Source organism: Anser brachyrhynchus (genome assembly GCF_964034855.1).
Source record: "Anser brachyrhynchus genome assembly, chromosome: 14".
Classification (NCBI taxonomy): Eukaryota; Metazoa; Chordata; class Aves; order Anseriformes; family Anatidae; genus Anser; species Anser brachyrhynchus.
Genome location: NC_137709.1, coordinates 8,371,440 through 8,394,350, shown reverse-complemented (window position 1 = coordinate 8,394,350; position 22,911 = coordinate 8,371,440). Strand labels below are relative to the sequence as shown.

At 43.5% G+C, this 22,911-nt stretch overlaps 1 long non-coding RNA gene across 1 annotated transcript; it reads right to left on the bottom strand.

Moving 5' to 3' along the window:
• Positions 1-6,317: 6,317 nt before the first annotated feature.
• Positions 6,318-16,256, bottom strand: LOC308177909. Its single transcript, XR_013939484.1, has 3 exons — positions 12,369-16,256; positions 10,799-10,845; positions 6,318-9,851 (listed from the first exon to the last, which is right to left on the bottom strand). It is a non-coding gene; the product is annotated as an uncharacterized lncRNA (long non-coding RNA).
• Positions 16,257-22,911: the final 6,655 nt, after the last annotated feature.

Sequence of the window (22,911 nt, the reverse complement as noted above, 5' to 3'; positions counted from 1 at the left end):
TCTGTACATGTTTTTTCATTTCCTAGAAGAGAAGGATTGCAAGTTTTAACTTGTTCCTATCCTGCTCCCACTTCCTGTCATTCTGTGCCTGCTTTGCATCTTGTATATTGACCTTTCTGATGTAGCAGAGATTTACAAGCCGAACTACCTTGCTGAGGCCCTTTTAGGTCCCAGAAATAGAAAGAACCTTGCCAGAGGTAGATGCATGCATGAAATGAGATAGCATATTGTACATCTGATAAAGCTTCCTTGACTTAGCTGTCTGAAAATCATTACCTGTGTCTATTTCTGTAACGCATATCGATCAAAAAAGTGCATGCTTCTTACCGGCTCTTGAAAAACAAAGTTTTAGGCAGATATGATCTGAACTGACATGTCTACCAAAATGGTGATGTGCAACAAGAAAGCAAAGGAAAAAAAACTCCCTGAAATGATCCCTCTTAAAACAGAATAAACAGCACATGGCACCAAATCTCTAGAACTACTTTTAGGATTAGAAGTACAATTTGTCTAATGACCTTTATAAAAAAGAAGTGGAAAAAAAAAAAAAAAGAAAAAGAAAAAAAAAGACTTCTAGGCATACAGCTGAAATGTGCTCTTCATTATGACGGGATTAAGTCCGAACAAATCCACTGACTCCAGTGGTGTTACTTCAGCTTTACACCGCTGCACCCAGAGCTCCCTCAGCCTCAGCAGAGCTGCAGCAGGTTTCCTTTGCTGTCTCAGATCGAGATCCAAACACAAATCTCAGGTTTCATTTGGCTGGGAAGGAGGAAGTTTTATTTTTCAAGTCTACCGTGGGTTGGCAGTGGTAGTTTTTCGAAAGGCTGTTGGTATTTGTACCCATCTCAGATCCACTGAAAACAATGGCTTTAGCATGGGAAGGACCAGATCTGTTGCTAATTTGTTTTATGGGAGGCCTTTTAGCAGAAAATTTTGATCTGGAACTCAGTAAGAATCAGAAAAAGAAGAGCAAGTGATGTCGGGGGATTTGAGATCAGAGGTTTTGCTTCTGACACATTCTTGCTTATTGATAACACGGAGATTCCCCTTCGGCATTACAAGATCAAATGCAAAAGCTGCCATCCCCCTGCAAGGTGCTTGGCACTTCCAGCTCCTTTTACAAGTGGTAGGGAGACGGCAGCTTGCAGGATCAGGCTGTGCAGGTGCCAGGGAAGGCTGACAGCCCCTTCCAGCCACCGCACAAGGAGGAGAGGTCCTCGGTGACACCAGAAACACTCCCAAAGCCTAAGCACAGGCAGGCTGGTGTCAGGTCACTGGCGTAGGGATGCCTCACCAGACAGTTGGGATTTTAACAGGCTAGATATTGTCCCAGCGCTTGGTATTCATTGATAATAATAGAGATGATATGTACTTAATAGATTTGCTGTTTAGGCAGATGATTCATGTTAAGCCATAGGCATTTGGTGGCAAACATCATTAGTTCCAATTGTGTGAGAGAAAGGCCCGGGAAGAGGAGGCACAATCTGGCCTCTCTCGCAAACAGCTGTGTTTTTAAATCACCATTCTCGGGTTGTTTCCTGTAGTTGTTGGTATATACTGTACACTGAAAATTAGGCCTCAAAAACACTTATTAAAAATTTATACAGCTTATGACAGGCTCTTTCAGAAACATAACCCTTAACTAATTCATGTTCACTTACCCTGCAGTTTTCTATTTATAATACTTTACAATTTCTGTGTATTTGTATTATAAATTATTCAATGACATCAAGGTTTTTATTTTGATGAGAGAATTTTTGATGAATTTGACAGAGTAATTACTTCAAATCCTGTTCTGGATCGCTATGAAAATATTTAATTTTATTTACTTCAATAAATAATTAAAATGTGAGAGTAGCAAGCGTACTCGCAGTGCCTTATAGCCTGTGACTTCTGTTTGCTTCTCCCTAATTAAAATAGCAATGTTTATGTGTGTACTGATTTAAAATAATAATAAATTACCAGCTGGGGAGGGACATCTAAAGGAGGAAGAAAAAGACTCTTGTAGCAGCAAGCGCAGTCTTAAGGATAGGAAGAAATTATTCTGGAGAAATAGGAAGTTAGCGATCCCCCGGTGCTGTTAGAAGGAGGCACTCCGGATAGAATCTCTGCAAGGTTCATGTTACCCAAATGAAGATTATTCCTTTTGTGGATTTAAAGTTTAAGAACAGGCAGCTTTTCTAGATGCTCCCAGACTGATTCAGCAAATATTTTAAGCATGTGCTTAACTTGAACCTGTGAGCAGTTCCACAGATTTCAAGAACACTCACATTCAAATTTCAATTACAGTATTTACTGAAGTGTTGTTCTGGCAGCAGCCTAGATCATCTGCTAAATCAAAGATTAAAATTCCACATTGTGATTTGTGCTACACTGTCTCTTAACTCTCCGTGATATAATCCAAAACAAATATTCTTTGTCCCATTGCAGAAAACTCAGGTCGCAATGGTCAATGGTTTGTAGGCTGCGGTCCTCTAATTCCTCCAAAGGATTTCCATAGGGTCAAATCTGTTTCTAAGTCTCATATGCAGTTTTAGGGCTCAAAGGCAGCAAAACTGTATGTATAAGAAAGGCAGACAGAAAGGCAGAAAGGCAGAAAGGCAGGCAGGCAGGCAGGCAGGCAGGCAGGCAGGCAGAAGGAAGGAAGGAAGGAAGGAAAGAAAGAAAAGAAAAGAAAAAGAAAAAAGAAAGAAAGAAAGAAAGAAAGAAAGAAAGAAAGAAAGAAAGAAAGAAAGAAAGAAAGAAAGAAAGAAAGAAAGAAAGAAAGAAAGAAAGAAAGAAAGAAAGAAAGAAAGAAAGAAAAAGAAAAAAGCTTGAATCCTCAGAACCTCTCAGTTGTTTCATAGGTCACAAACAGGCACATATTAAAAGTTTTTAATTACATTGAAGCCATCAAGCATGCAAGTGCATAGTCATTACCATATAATAACAGGTTAATTACCTCATTAGTTGGCTTTTTTGACATTAAAGCTTGCTCATTATTGCCACGTACAATGGTGGTCTGGTTACCCACAGGCTGGTAATTGAGAAAAATTGACATTTCTTGACAAAAACTGTTTGTATTTCACAGGAATGGAGTGAAGGGGGGACGGGACATAGGTTAAACAGCTGCAAGCAAAAGTAGAAATATTTTCCTTTTTTTTTTTTTTTTTCAATTTTTAGTATTTGCATGGCTGAAAGAGGTAAAGTACAGCTGATCCTAGCTGGCAGTTAGGGACAGAGCTTTTTGGTCACAAGTAAGAATTCGGTCCCAGCCATCAAACCGTGGGTGAAAATCAGTGCCATCTGTTGGCAGGTCGCTGGGCTGTCCGCAGAACGCACAGGCGATGTGTCGGAGTGATTCCCCCTGGACAGGCATTCATACCTCCCCCACCACACTGACAGATCTGAAACAAATCGGCGTGCTGGGTGGCAGTATCGGGGGAGAGGACGCAACCTGAATAATCACAGGGCTGCTGAACGCAACAGCAAAGACTTTTGGACCTACCAAATAGAATAACCCTAGTTATTCTATAACCCCAGCGGGCTCCATCTGTGTAACCCAGACACAAACTGCACCCCTCCTTCACCCCCAAGTGCCTTTCAGTGACACAGTTTGGGCAACAAGGGAGGAGTTTTTAACCCCAAGCATGGGACGTGAGATGCTGCAAAGGGCTGCAGCTGCAGTGCCACTCCATGGGAGCTCGTGCCCAGCTCCCCTACAGATCGGCCGCTCTCCCTGTTCCTCCCAGCACTGATACACTCACACATAGACACACGCACACACATAGACAGACGTACACACACACCCCTATAGACACACACCCACACACCGGGATTTCATCGTGAGCTCCGATGTGACTACAAGTCACGGCCGGTAATAAATCCTCACTGCTGGTATCCGGCTGGATTGCCTGGCGGTGGGTTAATCCAATAGCGAACCCTAATAACACGACTTTCAGCTTGCTGTAAAAGCAATTCCTGTGCAATGTGCCATATTTCTGTGGCAGTGCCTCACGTCGCAGCGGGTAACGTGTTCTGTCACAGGCTGTTGTAAACACTCGGGCTGCTTGGCGTGCACCGTGCGCAATTCATCTGAGCGGAGACCTAAAATCTTACACCTGACTGTTTCACTCACTATCAAGCCTAAATAAAGCCTCAACGGCAGAAGCAAGCAGGGAACACAAACCAGTTGTGACTGGTGCTCGCAGCCGAACACTTAGGAGCAGAAGACACGGGGTTGGGATTTTGCTTTTTGTGGTGCCACTGGAAGTAGCAGCAGAAGGGGAGGTCTGGCCTAGGAGAGGGGCTGACTGCTGGCCGAGCAATTGCAGGGGATGGGAGAGGAGGAATCAGAGGTCGTCCTTGCTGTGACTAAAATCCCAGCATTTACTTGGCTATGGGTTCATGCGTAACGAGGTTTGGAGCTGAAGGAGGTCTGGTAGCTAAAAGGAGCACGGAGAGCCTCTCCACCCGGCTATTCCTGGCTACTATCGATTTGTTCGTAACCTCAGGAGAGTCTTGTCGGGGCCAAAATGTTCTCACGTTGGAAGCCAAAAGTTCATTTAAGATAATGCAGCTGTTAAATAAGCATCTTCATTTTCAGAGGGGATAATATCAAAGAATGGAAGGAGAACGCGATACAATGCGCCTTTTCTGTTAATGTTTTACTTGCATTCATTCAAAGACATGAGTCTATAGGATGCCAAACGTCATGTCATGTAAAACAGTGTTTGGCATCTGGTTTTCCCTTCATCTTTCTCCTTTTCTATTCTTTTATTTTATTTCTAGTGTGTGCAGCTAACACTGAAGATTTTATTTTTCCTTTTTAATGGAGCGATTGTTATTGACTAGTGGGTGCCTGTGTTCACGGGGTAGGAAAATAACCCAATAAAATCTGCTGAACCTAAAAATAAAGAACCCAAAACAACAACAGGAGCTCTCTGTATCATGTGCACCTGGAAAAAAGGAGTGCTGTAATTTGTGCAGTCTACTGCACATTAGGAAATACGATACTGTGGTGGGCCTGTCTGTATCCCGCTAGCCAAGGGACCCGGGGCAAGCTGCCTACTTGTCCCACCACTGCTCTGGGCTATCCTACACGAGGGATGCAATGCATGGATGGGAGAGCTCATTCACAGATTTTCAAGTTCCCTGGGAGCAACTTGCAGTAAGAATTAGCCAGAGCTTGAAGACTTGCATTGAAAGCTTAAAAAAAAATTAAAACTTGAAAATCACAGGTTCAATAAATGCTCCTCAATATCAAGCCCTGTGTAGGATGTTCCAAAACCCATACCAATAAAACCCCGCCTGCAACAATCCCAAGAACTAATTCACATTTGCAATTGCTCAGCACTGCATTTAAGCATCTCCCCTCCTCTGCTGGTCCACTAGGACTATTTACAAATCATTAAATGTTGACTGCAAAGGAAGCAGATGCCACCCTACTTCAACCCAAGGCCTTGGTGTTCTTCCTTTGAGAAGGAGGGCATTAACTACACCAGGGCACAAACACCAATGGAGTTCTACCACCGAAACAATAAAGCAAATTTTAAATTGTGTAAAAAAGGGGAGGAAAAATCCTTCCTCCAGAAACGTCTTGGGTGGGAAGTGGCATCAGTCATGCCACAAGGACAGGAGGGGCAAGCAGACTTTATTGGAAAATAAAGATGTGAATAAATCTACTCTGATATAAAATGCCTCTTTTGGATTTAATTAAGAGTCACCTTTTTAGGTGACCAGAAATGAAACTTCTCTTTTAAGGGCACCGCTTTGTATCTGACTTTTCACACAGAAAAGCATATGGCAAAAAAAGCAGGAAGTGGGGATTAAGGTACATTTTAACGGGCGGCATGTTCAGCCAGATGGCCTCTTCCCTGCTCCTCAACTTCTGTATGCTTTTTCCCCCCTCCAGAGTTATTTTGATTGGATTCCTTCCCCCAAATAAAAATAAAACCTCCATAATTTATGCTATTTTAATGCATACTCCTCAGTTCACCTCACCCCATTCCCCATGTACAGGCTCTTTAAACACAAGTCATGTTGTAAAGAGAAGCAAGATCCTTCCTGGGTGCGGCACAACTCCCAGCTGCCCAGCCCTGGAGTCCGAAAAAAGTCCGAAGCAAGGTACAAATCTGGAAGGATTTTTTCTCCTGGCTGCTCCTTGCCTGTTTTCCTCACTCTGCCATTGAAACTGCCTGTCTGTGCACCAGTAAGGGTCCCTGGGGCTGCAGAGCTGTCCCAAAAGTTTCTCCTGCATTCTCAAAAAGCTGGGCAGAACCAAGAATTCCCATGCCTAAGCCAACACTGATGGCACCAGTAAGTGATCAGGAAAAGAAAGACAAGAAAAAAGAAGCCATTGTCTGTTGAAAGAGGAGGAAGACAATGGCAATTAGATCGGTTTGGATGCTCTTAAAAAAGCACAGCTAGAGAAGAACCACAGTTCAAAGGCATTCCTACGATGGCATTCCCATGTCAGGGCACTTAAAAATTGTCCACTGTTCCTTTTTAAAACCAAAAACTAAGCGGGGAATAGAAAGTCCTCCAGAACTGCATTAACAGAGGTGAAACTAATTGTCAACAGAGATTAACGGAAAAAACTTGGGAAGAGAGAAAAGAAGAGCACAGGTTTGGTGCTTCGGTTTGGAGAGTCTAGGCACAGCAAAGAAGGAATCAGAGAAATGCCCACATCCGCTCGTGTATATATAACAGCAGTCGTTACCTATACCTATGCCTGTGTACACACACGCACGCACACATATATATACATGAAAAAAATATAAAGCAAGCAAGCAATCCCGTTTTAAGAGAAATACACTATTTTTATGGCGTACAGAAAACAGTAATGATGATTACACTTCCTCAGTGGAAGCCTTCATGAATACAATGTAAATTGCATGACACGAATGCGAGAATAAGGCTTCACAATCCTGACAAATAGCGACTGGAGAGGTTTGGATGAAACATGGAGGAGGGAGCAGTGGGGAACTTCCCATGGCTGGAGCTGGACAGTGTGTAATGAGCAAAATTCATTATCTTAAACTTTTGGCTATGATGTGTAATTGTTAACCTCTGCCGTTAGTTCAAGGCTCCTTTCAGTAAAATATATGGGTTGCCATCAAAGCTGATTTGGATTAGGAGGCAAGCATGTGCCCTCACTTTTAGGTTATATTAATACACCAAAATCAATAACATGCCATAGCTTTCAGAAGTAGTAATAAAACACCCTAAAATATTCCCAGAATACTTCTATAAATTATTTGCTCAATGTACTTATGTTAAAAAGGTTGTCAGTTACAGTGCTCTGAAAGACTCTAAAATTACAAGTCATCGTATTTGTATTTGATAAACCCCCTGCTGTTTTGGGTCAGAGAGGGCTCCAGAACGGGGAGAAAAAATCATTATTTTCCCTAATAAATAAATTACTTGCCTGTATTTCATGTATCACTAAAGCCTGCTGGTATTGAGGACTTAAATAATAAATAGCAAAATAGCTCCATTCATTTATTAATAATAATGCATCTTTTCTTCCTCTTACCATATTTGCGAGCAATGGATTGAACGGTAGGCAGGTGGAAGGACAAATAGTTGGGCCACTGGGAACATTTAAAACTTTCCAGTGTAAGGTGAACATGTCAGCACCGACAGCCTTTTAGCTTTGCCAGTGGTGTGGTGCCAGGGCTCTCTACTGTCTGTGCCTTTGGGCTACAAGAGTGTAAAACACCTCGGAAACCTCATTAGCTAATGGACTTCTCACATGTGGGTATTTCTCAAATAGAAACCCATTTTCGATTAGTCATCACGATACCTGTTCAGTCCTGCTCCATGTAGGTACCTCGCTGCCCTCAGCAGGTTTAATGCTCGTAACACTTAAGCAGGGCAGCCCCGTCCCTCTCCGCATGGGTGGAAACAGACGTTGGGCAAGAAAGTGGCAGCAAGCAAGGGGCTGATCCAGATACACGGCTCTTTTATAGTCAGCTAACCAGAGATTTGTTTTATTTGTGACTGTTCTCAGCATAAATTGTTCATTTCCTTTCTGATCCAGCCTACAACTACATCTACCTGATGATTTTTAACAGCCATTCCCTTTCATGGCTCTTTGATTTAAAGAAAAATAAAACATGAGCAGTTGGCCAGAGAGGTGCAGGTTTCTCAAGCTCTGAAACCTCCAGAAAAATACCTCCCTCTTGTAGGCAGGGTACTGCAGCTGACTGCCCATGCAAGTAGTGGCTCCAATATTTATTGTCTTTTGGTCCTAGGGACAAAAGTCCTTAACGCCACCAGCAGCCCAGCCTCTGGGTGGAAGGAGAGGTGGGTGAGCATGGCTTTCTGTGGCATGCCTTAATCCAGCACCTCCCAGGGAGAGTTACAAGAACACACACACACACAGATGACCACTTCCACCACCTCTTTTTTTCCAGAAGAAAGACAGCTGGAACCTCAGTGTTTGTGTAGGTCATGGCATCAGCATGTCTGGTAAATGAACACCTTTCTTCACCCGTGTGGTGCAGATGGGATGTAAGGAGCCTCATGCTAACCAGAAAGCCACCTCTGCCCCTTACCTGGAGGGCTAATCTTTTTCACCAGTCAGGAGGAAAGCACTTTGCATTCTCAGTCCCTCTCAAGCAACCCAAACTCATTCTTGACAAAATAAAAAGCCAAGAAAAGAGAAAAATAACCTTGTATCCTACCACACGTATCAGACAGGCTTACAAGAGATGGTGCCAAAAGCTGGCAGCTCCCAGCCTCGGGTAGGAGGGGCTGTCAGCATTTCAGCTCACCACCATTAAACAGAGTGAGTATGGTGGCACTCAGTCAGGGTGCAGAGTCTTCAAGAGCATGCCCTGCTACCCTCCAAAGGAATTTAATCACGCAGCCAGCTACAGGAACTTCACTTCCAACTACCTACAGAGTGCAGGTTCATTTTTAAAGCAGACTGTTTCTTACAGCCTTACCCACTGTGAAGTGCTGTTATGTTTTTCTACGGGATTTAGCTACAGGGCAAAAGACTTCAAGCATCTAAAAATACAGATGAGAGATCTGGCGTGATACTCCTGACCCAGCCTAATAGGACCCTTGCTAGCTCGATGGGTTGGGTCACATCCTACCTCTTGTTTCCTCGTGCCCAGAGTGCCACTGGCTCTTTTCTGACCTAGGTAAATTGTTTCTTTTCTTCTGGCTATTCCTTAAGCTACCCTAGGCACCAAGCAAGGAAAGTAAACACATGGCAAAGGCACAATAGGCAGAATGGACTTGATCTTTGTTTAAAGCACGGGGTCAGCTCCTTGCTGTGAGCAGATTTTCCTCTTTGGAAACAGGTTCATGTTTATGTTTCAAGTTCCAGCAACATGCTCTGGATTTTCAACATGTGCAGCACATCTGCTCCAGCCCAGATTTATGAACAAATCTGCATATAATTGTGCTGGGCTAGGGTGTTGTTGTTGTTGTATTCCCCCCCCCCCACACCCACCCTTTAAATAAAATGGCTTTGTCCAGGGCTGTATAAACCCCTGATTCCAAGCCATATAATTTTATGGACAGGGAAAAAAAAAAAAAAGTTCTTTTGTATTGCACCTGAGCTCATTAAAACCCCCAAATTCCATAATTTTACACTACCATGTGCTGCATATCGTATTTAGTACCTAGCAGAGTAATTGCTTACAGTCCTCAGAGCGAGTGCACATAAGGTGGAGAAATGATGGAACAGGTGGGAGAGCCGCCCCGTGCTTGGTAATCGCAGGTTTACGCTCCTGCACAGCTGATGTCGAGCCGTGTGGATGAACAGTTGAAAAGCCTGGATTACGGCCTTTTGTTAGCTCTGTAATGGATGCCAAGTCCCGGATGTCAGTTTCCAGTGAACACAATGGCTTCTGTAACGGACCAGATAAAACAAATAAGCGCGTGGGACGCAGAATGGGAAAAGGGAGAAGCCAGGAATAAGCAGGTCAAGGTGAAAGATCCAAGATGCCAGAGGAACCGGCAACTTAAACAAGTTAACCAGATATCCCAAGGGAAAATAACCCTGGAAAATTTGAGAGAAAGTGAGCAGCCCAAGAACGCTTCTGTGGCAACATTCAAGGTTTCCTAACTTGGTCTGGAACAAACCCAAAAACTTTTATGCATCCTCGCAAAGGGAATGATGTCAAAACAGCTGTTTCTAAATCAAAACGAGTTTTCACACTCCCCATCTCTGGGAGCAAAGATATTGAGGCTGGCTTTGCCACCATACATTGAATGCAGGAGGATCTTCTGGAGTGGGAAGGGGAGAGGAAGGTGTGAGCGTATTTATAGCATGGTCACAATAAGCTCTATTTTGGGTACATGCTCTTTGGAGACTAAATTCTCCTCGACTGACATTAAATGCTTGCTCAAGTGCTGAGTTAGGATCCAGTTGCAAATGTCTCTGCGTTCAGTGCTCCTACAGGGCACGTACTAGAGATGTTTATCTATCCATATACTGTAGTTGTTGGACTACTCAGCCCAACAGCTCAGGTTGGATTTAGGCAGCCTGTATGAGAGGTTTTTAAAAGCTATCCATGCACGACTTGCTCAAGGACAGAGGGACGTGGTAGCAGAACAACTGAACTTAGCCAAGGCTCCAAAGTCCCATTAAAGTGCCTTAACCACTAGGCTTGTATCAGAGCTACTGATAATTTCTTGGTAATTTCCTTGTGCCTGGCACAACTGTGAGTGTGCTCTGCTTGAGATTCTCCAATGTCTTATCTGCAGCCTTTCAGTTAGTTAAGGTTAGAAAGCCAGAAGGACAGAGACCTGTGTTCACAAAAAAAGCCCTGTGAACAGGGGCGTAGATACATACCTACATAGACAGTGGGTCCATGCCAACTTTTTTACTAGTTTGGTTTCCTATGGAAGCAAAAAAAAAAAAAAAAATCTCTTGAATTCACTGAAAGGAACAAGGAGGTTTTGCAATGGCCAGAGAAGTCTAATATTTTGGTAACAGCAAAGCAGAAATACACAAAAATTGCACATATCTGTGCTCCGTCCTAAATGGTGGGAAAGGTGGAAGGCTTTAACCTCGGCATTAGGAAACTTTTGACATTTAGAGTTTCAGAAATCTCTTAGCAAGGAACAACTTGTTTCCTTTTTTTTTTTTTTTTTTTAACTGGAGTCCCTCCTTATTTAAAACATATAATAAATGCGAACAGTCATCAGTCTGTAAATACTGGTTTTAAGTTCACTAGAGCTTTGTCGAGATATTCCTTCTAGGTAACAAGTCTGTGGCTCATTAGTCTCTCATTAGCAAGATAGAAATAAAGAAGCAAAAGAAAAAAAAAAAAGAAAAAAAAACTCTCCAAAGATATTGTTGTAGTCTAATTGCCTGCAAGGAATTCTTAATAATGTTTACTAATGCCTTTTCAGCATTGCCAATTTTGTAATGTTCCAGATGTGACGTTGCTGTTCCCTGCTGTGATATTACCAAGTCTGCTAAGGCACCTACAGTACGAAGTTTGGAAAGATTTTAGCCCCATCTTATGTCACTGACACGAAACAACATCCACTGGAGATTTCCAGCCTCGCATTTGTACTTTCAAAAAAAATAATCTGAACAAAACCTGTCTGATCCACTGTTTACACAGAACTAAGTAAATTCAATCACAACACGCACTGGCTGGAGCCAACAGCCCTACAATGGACATTAGCAGCACTTTCAGTTACACAAAGTTCAGCAACATTTGCTTTCCTTTTTTTGATTTTTAATATATTATTTCAGACTCTGTGACATAAATTGGTTCCTTATTTGTAGAGAAATATCTGTTGCTTGGGATATGATTTTATGTTGCAAGCAGCATTTGGAATAAAAAGCAAGCAGACATTAGCAAAGATCTGTAAGCAAGTCTCCGTGCACCACCATCGTGGTATGCTCCTGCTTTACAGCCGGGCTAAGGGAACAAAGCAGGCAGCAGGCATGCAGCTTTTGAAACAACAGAGCTTTTTCCACTAATTGCTCCGAAGTTTTTGGTATTCTGGGAAGAAGTCGGCTCTCCCTGAGTCAGATTTGTATGTCATTACGGAATATATAAACAAACAGGTCTGTTTGGCCAATTTTACTGAGAAAAAGAAAAAAAAAGTTTGAGAGATCATCATATCTTTGTCATTTTTCCTGTCTGACAATTTGTGTACCTGCTGGCAAACTTCAGCCAAACTGGAAAGGGGGTGATATTTCCATGATACAAAATTCCTGGAAAGAACTAGGTAAATAAAAGAGCCAGTACTAGTGTTCCCAGGAAGAAAAATCCTGTGGTGTGAGCACTGTGTCCATATTAGATGAGGAAGCTTTGTATGGGAAAGAAATCGCAAGAATACCCTGACCACAGGGAAAGCTTCTGTCGGAGGTGGAAACACAGCTTCAGGGCAGGGACTCCCACCTGGGTAGCAGAATCAGCTCGAGCTGAAACAGTCTTCATGACCACATCCTAAAGCATGATCTCAGGATCAAATAAAAGGCTGGATTTGTACGGTGAGGGAGAGAGGAGGAGTCACATCATGGATCCACGACACCAAAAACTAAACGATCACAAGAGCAATTTGCTTTCCGAGTAGCCATCCAATCTGTTCATACAGAAAGCTTGTTCAGAAAAATATATAGGGGTTTTGCGACTCTGGCTCATCACTTAATGACTGCGAAACTCATTTCTTTTTCTTAAATGTATCCCCTGCTCCTGAAATGACGGCTCTGTCAATTACTGCTATGGAGTTCCTCGTGCCTGTCAGGACTGGGTTAATGCTGTCCCTGGAGGCACTCTGCTCGCTTCCCAGATCCAGAGGAGGACACGCTGCAGTCTGGCCACCTTGGCTCATGCTGTTAAAAAGCTCTTGCTTCCAACTCTGAAGGTCCCCAGTTCATTTTCCCAGTATATCAGCCAAGACGGTGGTCCTCACATTTGCACTCTTCTAATAGTTCCAAGCTTACATCACATTCCCCTTTATTTACTCTTTTTCCAAGTTATATATATATCCTTAGCCTTAATCACTGTTCAGCCAAGGTTTCTTCAAGCAGACCCAAATCCAGCGATCACTGGAGCCAATGGCAGTCTTTCGACTGACTCCAGCGGACTCGGGATCATAAAGTCCTGAACCCACAAACATCTGCAAGATCTGGAGGCATTCCAGCAGGGATTCAGATTGGACATCGGCCACTCAGGCCCATCTTAATTCATAAATCAACATACCCAACTGACTTTCTCTTCTCTGGATCCCTTCCAGTTTGTTAATACGTTTCTGTTAACGAGGTGCTTAGAACTAAGCACAATATCCCCAGCGCAGTCACATGAGAGCTGTTACATTCCTACTTCATAATGTTATGTCTCCACGTATCCTGGCCAAAATTGCACCGACTTCGCTAGCTACCATGTTTTGTTGCAGCCTCAAGCCCTCATCCCGTCACTCGCTCTCGCCAAGAGCCGTGCCTCGCTCCACAGGTAACCGCGGCAGTCAGCAGGACGCCTCGCACGGGGCTGGCAACGCCAGCGAGGAAAGCAGAAACCGAGCCCAGAGAAAGAATTCCTATCTAGATTTTTGAGCTGATAAACTCAGACAGCAGAATAATTGTAACAATGCCATCCTGCTGCTTTCCTAAGCAATAATCTATTTTCCTCATTGGAATAAATGACTTGGCCATCAGTCTCCCGGTTTATCCATTTGGGAACTGGATTATTGCTTCATAAACTGTGCAACGCGCTCCTATTACTGTTTAATTGCACTGGGCAGAGAAAGGGGGGAAAAAGATTTTGCAATTTCTAACGGAAATCTCCCAGAAGCACTCTCTTTCTGTGTTACTTTCCTCAATAGTTCAGTGAATTGCATTCCAGTCCAAAATTTTCCTCCGAACAAAGAGCATAGTTTGTCTTCACACACGTCTGCCAGGGCAGCTCCTCTTTCCAGCGCACCGCTCCTTTCCTGCAGCTGGACGCTCGGGTTCCTCACCCCTCCCGCTGTGAGATTACACCGTCTTCTAGGCAAACATTTTCTCTAAAATCTCAGCTATACGTTCAGGCCTGACTCTACAACCAGATTTCCTACCGCTATCAGCAGAAGCTCCCCTCGAACCTGTTTATTCTTTCCATCCTTTTTGTTTTGCTTGTTGCCTGCAAGCCCAACAGTGCAGCATCCTCTCCTGCCTCCAGCTTGTTTTCCAAGGCTAATCTCCATACTCTGACACAGCACTGAGGAGTCAAGTTGAGTTCAAGGAAGCTGTTTTGTTGTCTGAGAAAAGACTGCCAGCGAGAGAGATTCCTGGTTCTTAATTATCTAGTGTTGACACTTGTTTCCCTTTAGGAAACTTTAGCAAATTTCTGTTAATATTTTTTTCTTTCTAATTTCAGAAGTTGATTGAAGTGTTTGCATCAGAATGTTTCTCAGGAAAAACACCTTTTCAGCAAACTTGGAAACATTTACTAGCCAAAACCTTCAATGGGGTTAGTGTTTTGTTCAGATTTTTCCCTGTGAAAACCTGACAGAGACAGAAAATGAACAAGGAGTTTCTTGGTGAACACATTTGGTTTTCAAAATGTGGCTTTGTAAGAAGTCTGAAAACTTTTACCAAAAGATACCTTTTTAAATTTTGATGACCATAAATTTTATAGGAAAGGTAAAACAAATAAAAACAAAGCTAGGAAACTCTTCTGGGCACTATGAAAAGAAATTGGTAGAATTGGTAGAAAGAAAAAAGCTTTTTTTTTTTTTTTTTTTTCCCTGCAGGAAAAAGCCTAGGAACTCCCTAGCTTTACTGTATCCCAGACACAAGTCTGAGAAAGCTGCAAGCCAACTTCTCCCTTAAGCACTGCCATGTGTTCTCCCACACCGCTCCACCCATTTGTGCCAAAAACCTGTCCAATTACCTATCCTCTGGTAAACCATATCTTATCATTTACTCGTGCTTAGTGCTTACAGATTGTTCCCATTGCTTTCTATTTCTCAGGCAGCCAGCTGACCTTTCTGCTAAACTCTGCGCATCCCACTGCAGTAAGTTTTTTCCAAACCACATCTGCCTCGTTTGGCCAACTCATCCATCACCGCACCCTGGCACAAGGACCGTGAGCTCTCCAGGGCCGGACCTGCCTTCTACAGCAGCTGGCCAGGGAGCTGCTCTCTCCACGGGGCTGCAGACTTTAACTGGGATTCCCAGGTACTCTTGTAATACCAATAACAACCAACAAACAAATTGCCAACTAAACAGGGAGAATCCGTGACAACGGAGAGCTTTAGCAGAGGAACTGGGGACAACTCCTCTTCTCATTTTCAGAGCTGGCAGTGTCTTTCTGCATAATATGAAGCTGTTATCACAACGGAAGGGGAAATATTTGGCATCGGCAGTTGATTTTTGGCAGGCATTGATTTTAATGCACTGCTACACCTGGGAACACCTTGGTCCTTATTTATATATAACCTGGGGAAGGAGGCCCCTCTGGAAGCAGGCACTGGGTGGGGAGGTGAACGGCTGAATTGCTGCTGTCTGTGCACAGCTTCTGCTGCTTTGGGGCGACAGCCCACGGCACACGCTATTACTGCGGGCATCTCCTTGTGTTTCAGCTCCCTGCAACACCAAAGCTCACTGGCAGGATGTGCAGCCTGCCAGGAAACGTGCTGCTGTTTTTAATGGGGGGTCAGAAAAGTGAGAGATGGGGAGAGCAGCAGGCTGGATTAAAGGCCGAGTCACCGGCCACGCTTTCCTCTATTGGCCAGCGAAAATCTGGCTGGAGATCTCCCACCGGACACTCTTCTCCTCTTGTCCTTTCTGGGACATGCACTCCAGCCTCGTGCACAACTTTGCAGTTTCCAAGGAGACCGCATGCTGCTCGCCCCACAGCGCCCCGCGGATGACCGTGTGACTTCACTCGGTCAGGGAGCCCATAAAACACTGCAGCCAAAACGATAGCGCTGCAGCTTGACTCATTGCGATATTAGTGAATCCTAAAGGACATATGAACCTAATGATGGGTTGTTCGGTTTGCTTTTTCATTAGTGCTGTTATGATGAGACCTAGACATGGTGTCACTGCTTGGAGACAGCCTAAAGAAAAAAAGAACTGTGGAATCGCAGGCTTCAAAGAACCGATTCCAATAATCACGTTACTCCGATTCCTGAAGGAAGATGAATACGAGAAGCCAATTTCATAATTGTAACAGTACAAAAATACACTAAAAATTCAAAATTTATAACATCAAGTAAGTTCACACCAAGATCAAAGATTAAAAATTGGATACATTCCTGAAAGTATGAAATGCATCAGTTAGGTAGTGTGGCTCGGTGTCAGGAGATGGGAATCTGGTGCCTTGCTCAGTCGCAGACTTCCTGAAGGATGTTGGAAAGCTCCTACAGGACATAAAATGCATACGTTTCTTTGTAAGCCAATACTCATCTTCACCTGAAAATTAGGTTCTGCAAATAGCTTTCCAGATCCCAGTCCATAAAGGGATACCAACGTGTTAAATTCTGTTTAGGGACCAAAAAGAAATTAGATACCTGGGTTTCTCTGTGAGTGTAGCCCTCCTCCCTGTTTCTGTGACCTTAATTCCCCATGTCTTAAGTAGGAATAGTAGAGTTATTCTCACTGCAATGGGGTGAAAATAAAAACTTTAAATAATTATGAAACACCTATACTAATGTGGCAAAGACCTAGATAGTAGAATTGAGTGTTGGATAGTAGAATTGAGTGCTGGAGGAAGTCGTACTTCAGGACTGTACGAGGAGGAAGCAGCAATAACATACCTACAGCAGAACAGTTCACAGGTAACAGACCCCAGCTGATAAGGAGTGCTTTGCAATTGGCAGTACTCAGGTTTTTCATGACATTGGATCAATCGTGACTATAGCAAGTAAAGGAGCAAATGATCCTACATACCGCAAGTAAAATCTACCACTGGTTAGAAATCAAACATTTCAACATTTCTGGTCAAAATATTTATAAAAAAAAAAAAAAAAGAGAGAGAGATGCAGTCTTTGTCCCATATGCCTACCCTCCCAAAGATTGCCCAAAATACCCCTGAAAAAAAATCCAAATGCTAAAGAAATGTTTGCATATGTATGTTGATGGAAATCACGTCTTGTCTCTCAGACCCCATTAGCCAACTAGGAAGATAATGTCATTGGTTTTATGCAGCGGGAACCACTATTAAACAAAGAGACAGGGAATAGTTTTGTTTGTTTGGACAGTCTCTGACCAATAAAGGAAAGCTGAACATCCACATTCATTCACGTATGCTGCTCTCCTGCCATTCAGGTTATGTCTACACACATGGTTATAACGAACTTTGAGGTCATCTTGCACCTGTCTTGTGCAGATTGATCGTATTCCTCATTTCTGTAACATCTCCCAGCCTTTGTCAAAATCATTTATGTGGTGCTTCTTGGCTACAAAGCACGGCTCTTTTAGAAACAATTTTATGAACTATTTCTAGACATGCCTTTATGGATTACCTGCTATTGCCCAGCACACTTTGATGTATCGCAGCCCAGGAGATAAAATGGGAGGAGTAAGGGGCAGAAGTTTGGTAGAGTTCCTATGGATCTGCCTGACAGAAGTAGCCAGTAAGTGTATCTGGTTCCTAGAGTGATTTTGCAGTTGGTCTGAACTGTTAACGTAGGACTGGTGGTGTGTTGATTGTCTATATAAGCAAATATCATAATTTTGGAATGGATGGGATTGCAAGAGGCAAGTCCCAAATGCTGGTGCTGGGTCAGAGCCATTTGCTTCTTAAAAGCTGTTCCTAGGTCTTGCGCAAGTACCAACCCTAAATGAATGCTTCTCCCACACGTTCAGTCCTCCCTGACTTTTAGTCTAAAACATTACAAAATGTTGGTTATTGGACAACCACAACAACTCACGATGGGGAAACATCTGAGCAAAGAACGTCTACAATGATCACTTCAATACCCCTTAACTGTCCTAGTAAAGGAGGTGGTTACAATCGGATATTGAAGGAAAACTGTCTACTTCCAACTTAAATACACGTCAGAAGAGAAAATATGAAGTGAATCTCCTGCAATGACACAAAAACTAAACTGAAAAAATGAACTCCAAAGTATTTTAATTTATTCCTTCTTTCTGAAAGAATCCACTTTAAAAGCCCGCATCCTACTTTAAAAGCAATGAAGAGGAAAATCCACTTCACTCTCCTGCCATTAAGGAAATGGTTAATAGGTTCGGCAAAAGGTGGCAGTATGAGTCCTGGGGAGATCTGTTTACTTTGCTAGGGACTGACACGAACCTCTCAATTTGTTGAATGAATTGTTTTTTGAAGATAAAATACTTTTCTTTCCACTCTTTTCAGTGTTGCTCCAGGAGTACAGTTAACCCAAAAATGTGCTGGATGCATCAGAAATTGCAGCCCCAGGAAAACAGCCCTTGATAGAGCAGATTTTCTCTCTTACTGTTAAGTTTCCCACGCTTCTCAGCCAGATTCTGCTGGCCACAGCTCAGAGCCTGACTCTCGCTGTGAAAGTACGGGAAGCTGGTTACAGACCCTGGATGTTTGAGCTGCAAGAGTTGGAGTGGGTGTAGAGGACAGGGACATGATGCAGAGCAGCCCTCTATAACAACAGGTACTGTAAGGCCTCCAACCTCCTAGCACATTGGCTGCTTCACAACCTATAACGTGTTCTTCCCTGTAATGCCTATGTGAGGAGAGGAGGTCCCAGAAATCTCACTGTTTAGGTGGGAAAAAAACAAAAGGTCACAATCGAGAACGCAGAATCCTGTGGTTTTCAAGTCCCAGACTCTTTTGCAAATCACCTCGCTCCTCCTCTTCCATCCACAAAAAAAAAAATAAAAAATAAAAAAAAATTAAAAAAAATTGCAATCCAAAGGCTTACATTCATGGGGCTCTTTGTCCATCGGTATCTTTCTGCTACGGCAACCAGAGGTGGAACACAGTATGCTGTGTTATATGTTTATTCATCCCACCCTGGATCTGGAATCAGTTATAACCTTGTGGAAGAAACAACATGTCTTTTAGGGCACTTACAGACATACCTGAGGCAGGCACAGAGACATGCTTGAGCGCCCACCAGCCAGGTGCTCAGGGCGTGTGATCCTTGTCCCAGGCTCTCCTTCTCTTTCTAAGCCAGTGGTGCATGCACAGTTTTAAGTCTTGACTTCTCTACTTCTGAATTGCAACTCTGCCTATTCAGTGGAGCCTCATTAAATGTATTGATTAGCTAATCACTTGTAAATTAATTTGGGCATTCCTAATGTTATCTGCATTAGGCAGCAATATCTGGAGTTCTTATCATGAGTCAGGGTCCCCTGTGCACAGAAAACATACGACCCTATGAACGGCAGTACAATGGAACAAACACTGGCACATCTGCAGATGCAGTAGTGGATACCATTTTAACCTCACTTTTTTCTTAAATCTCTCACACTGCATTCAAAATAATCTCCCAAATCCCACTTCCTGTCCTGACCCCATGGCAAGAAAGAACACGGAAACCAGGAAAAGCAGGAAATTCCACTCAAATTCCAGCTGCAATCATTTCTGCGAACAAGAGGGACAAAATGCAGCAGAGATCATGGTGGATAAATGCCATGTACCCAGAGAGGCAGCTGGTAAGGAATAAGGTCGGGGATAGGGCGTGGGTCACACATGGAGGTAGAAGTAGACAGCCCTGACCCTTGCCTTACAGACTGTACATCAATATTAGTTAAGAATTGACTTTTATGTAAGACTAATGCTGGTAAAGGTGTCTGGATGAATTTCTCATTCTCAGTGACAGCTGGATATGACTTCACTCCCTGCTTTTAGTGGGAGGAGAGACTGGAATTCATTCAAAGGCTTTTTTAATCATTACTGTAGATCTCACTGTTATAGTTACCAGTAAGAATGCAACCCACATACACTTCTCAAACAAAGAAGAGGAAGTATCGCAGTTTTAACATCTTCATTGGGCCTCTCTTGGACCATGAAGCTGTCCTGAAAAAAAAACTTAGCTTTCCCCAAAAGCAGAAAAAGTAAGCCCAGGAGCTTGAAATCAGTGCCAGCAGAAGACGTGTATCTCCTGATCTCATTAGAAGCCTGATTTAACTCAGTGGATCGCTCTCTGATATTTTAAAATGAGACTTGCGAATATTTTACTTCTGTTGGTGAGGATGCTTGTGCAAGGCAGGCAAGAGAATTGCTTAACCCTTGAAAGAAGGTCTGCATAGGGGTTTAACATATTTTAAATGTGTCCCTTATTTAAGCCAACACATGGAACTGGTGCAAACTCAACACATAGGCAGGTCTGAGAGGAAAGAACCACCCTGACAACACTGGAGATGACAGAGGCCCCCTTTCCAACTTCTCCAAGGCTGTTCCTTTGCAAACTGAAGGTAATGGAATCACCATCACCTCACGTTCTAACAGGCTGCAGGAAAGCAACCTTTTCCATTTGGCTGGGGATGTTGCCAGGTCTTCTTCTGCCCTTTCCATTTCCCATCTTCCCAAGGGACCTTCCAAAACAATACAAAAAAAAAAAGGAGTCAACATCACTCTGACAAGTTGTCTCCTGCTACTATGCCAATAAAAATGATCTTCTTTGCACCACACTTCTCTGAACCTGACATCTGTCCTAAATCTCAAGTCATACATACTTTAACATGAGTCATCCTACAGACGTCCTTCTGCTACTCTTAGAGTCATGTCAGAAAGAATCATTGACTTATTGTCAGCAGGTTCATCCTACCATGTTAATGGTGTCTGCAGAGCCCTCTTCTCTGATCTTGTTCTTATGTCCCCCAAAATGCTAGAAAACACTTGCTGTGCTCTAGGATGCCAGGAAAAAGGAGAAAATTGTCTATCCCATGCTGCTACTCTGCCTGGAGTATAAAGGGTAATTTGCCAGATTTTGGAGTACTCTACCCTGAGGCAGAGCAGATAAATATCTTCTCAGGAACCCATGCAGCCCCCAGCTGCCTGTATAGGTTATCTGGTTCTGGTAATGCTCGTGAGATTTTCAGGAAACATAATTGGCATTCTCTAAAAAGATTGTGTACATTTTATATACAGGAATATTATCTGATCTGTTTTGCACAGGATTCTTTACTGGGCACTGCCTAGTTCCAGATGCTCCAGGGAAAAATTCCAGGACTTCAGAGTGGACAGTTGCATGAGAAAAGGAAAGACAATCTTAAGCCTTGAATCATGAGCTGTGTACATCTCTTCTGCTTTTAAGGTATAGACCAAATGGAGAAGATGCTTCCTTTAAGGTGCAGAGGCCATAGCAAATTCTGCTAGTTGTCATTATTCCACCAACTTGTTGTCTTGAAAGATTTATTAACTCATTTTTTTTATGGGTCTTTTAATTTTTAAGTTTTTAATGTTGCCTCCAGTCTCATACACTACATAATGGCCTTCCTGCAAAGTCACTGAAAATCAGCCTCAGCCTTCACCTCTCCCACAAATGGAAGCCTAAATGCTTGCAGAGCATGGCAGTGTCTGTGGTTTTGCTAAGATCCTGGAAGTAAAGCCACTGAGCCAAATCCTGAGACTTTACCTAATTTCTGAAGGGAACAAGGAAATCCTTGCAAGGCCAGACTGCAGGTTCATACATCCCATTTTCAGCAGGGAGCTAATTGTTCGAAGGAGGTAGATGAAACCTTCCAAAGGCTGATTTCCCTCCTACACCACTTCTTAAATCTTTAATGCTTAGAGGCTGCTTTGAATTCTATGGTTTGTGGCTTAACACCTTCATGATCTGAATCGGATTTCTTTCCTTTAGCTACGATGAACAAGGGCTCCAGCAAAATGGGCTTCCCAGCACAGCAGGCAAGGAGACACGTGGGGCACAGCTCCCACAGGTATCGCCCTTAGCCCAGGTGCAAAACAGGCCAGTCCCCAGGCAGAGGGGCCTCTTTTCAGTCAGTGCCCCCTTTCTCCTGATTCAGCATCTAACAGGCACAGGAACCAGCCCTAGATTTAGTGCTCCCTCCAGCTAATCCAAATTGTGTTTGCATTACACTCTCCTACAGCCTGCTTTCCCTGAAGAGCCCTTCAGGTCGTGCTACACAGAAGGGACCTCCTTGCTTCTGAAGGCCAGAGGAGACCATGATGGGCTGGGGCCACATAAGGAAGGTTGTGCAGACTGCTGGTTTGCAGAGCATTGCAGGTCCCCATCTCTGTCCTTTTCCACTGCTAAGCTACATTCATTTCCACCTCCTTTTGTAGCAGCTAATTGCTCCAGAGAAAAAACCTCCTACTTTTGTAAGAGGTGGAAGTTACAGCTCAGGTAAATGTTGCTCCAACTGAAAGAAGTTCTGGTGTTTAGATTCACTCCCATAAGACCCCCATGTTTTCTTCCTTCATCAATACCTGGGTTTTCTTTCTAGAATGCTCACTCCTTGGGATGACAGAGTGCACTTGCGTGGTGAACTTGTGCTGGAAATGCATACAGCAATTCTGGTGTGTTGGTGAAGGGGGCTGTAGGAACATCCCCACCATGTCTTCACTCCAGCCTTGTCCTGACGGACAGAGCATGAAAGGCAGTTGCCTAGGACCTCAGAGAAGCACTAAGATGAGGTAAAAGAGCACCCCTGTCTCAAGAACAGCTGAAAATGGGTTTTAGGAAAGAGGTCAGTTCTGTGCTAGCTGGAAGAGGACAAAGAATAATACTCCCAGCACTCGTCTGCTCACCACAGCTCAGCTTTGCTTAGGACACAATGATCCCTTACGGTCCCATCCCAAACACAAAAGCATACAGCTGGGGCAATCCCTGAGGCTGATTGCACGTGCACACACAGCTCAGTGTTTTGGGATATACCTACATTGCCCTCAGCCCGGTGGGGGAATAGCATGGCAGTGAGGTTCAGATGAACCAGTTCACTCCATCCCATCCCAACATGGCCAGCAGGCTGCCATGAAACAGTCCCATCTCTGAGACAACCACCTTGGCTATAATTAAAGCTAATTATTCAAAGGCACCCTGTTCATGTAG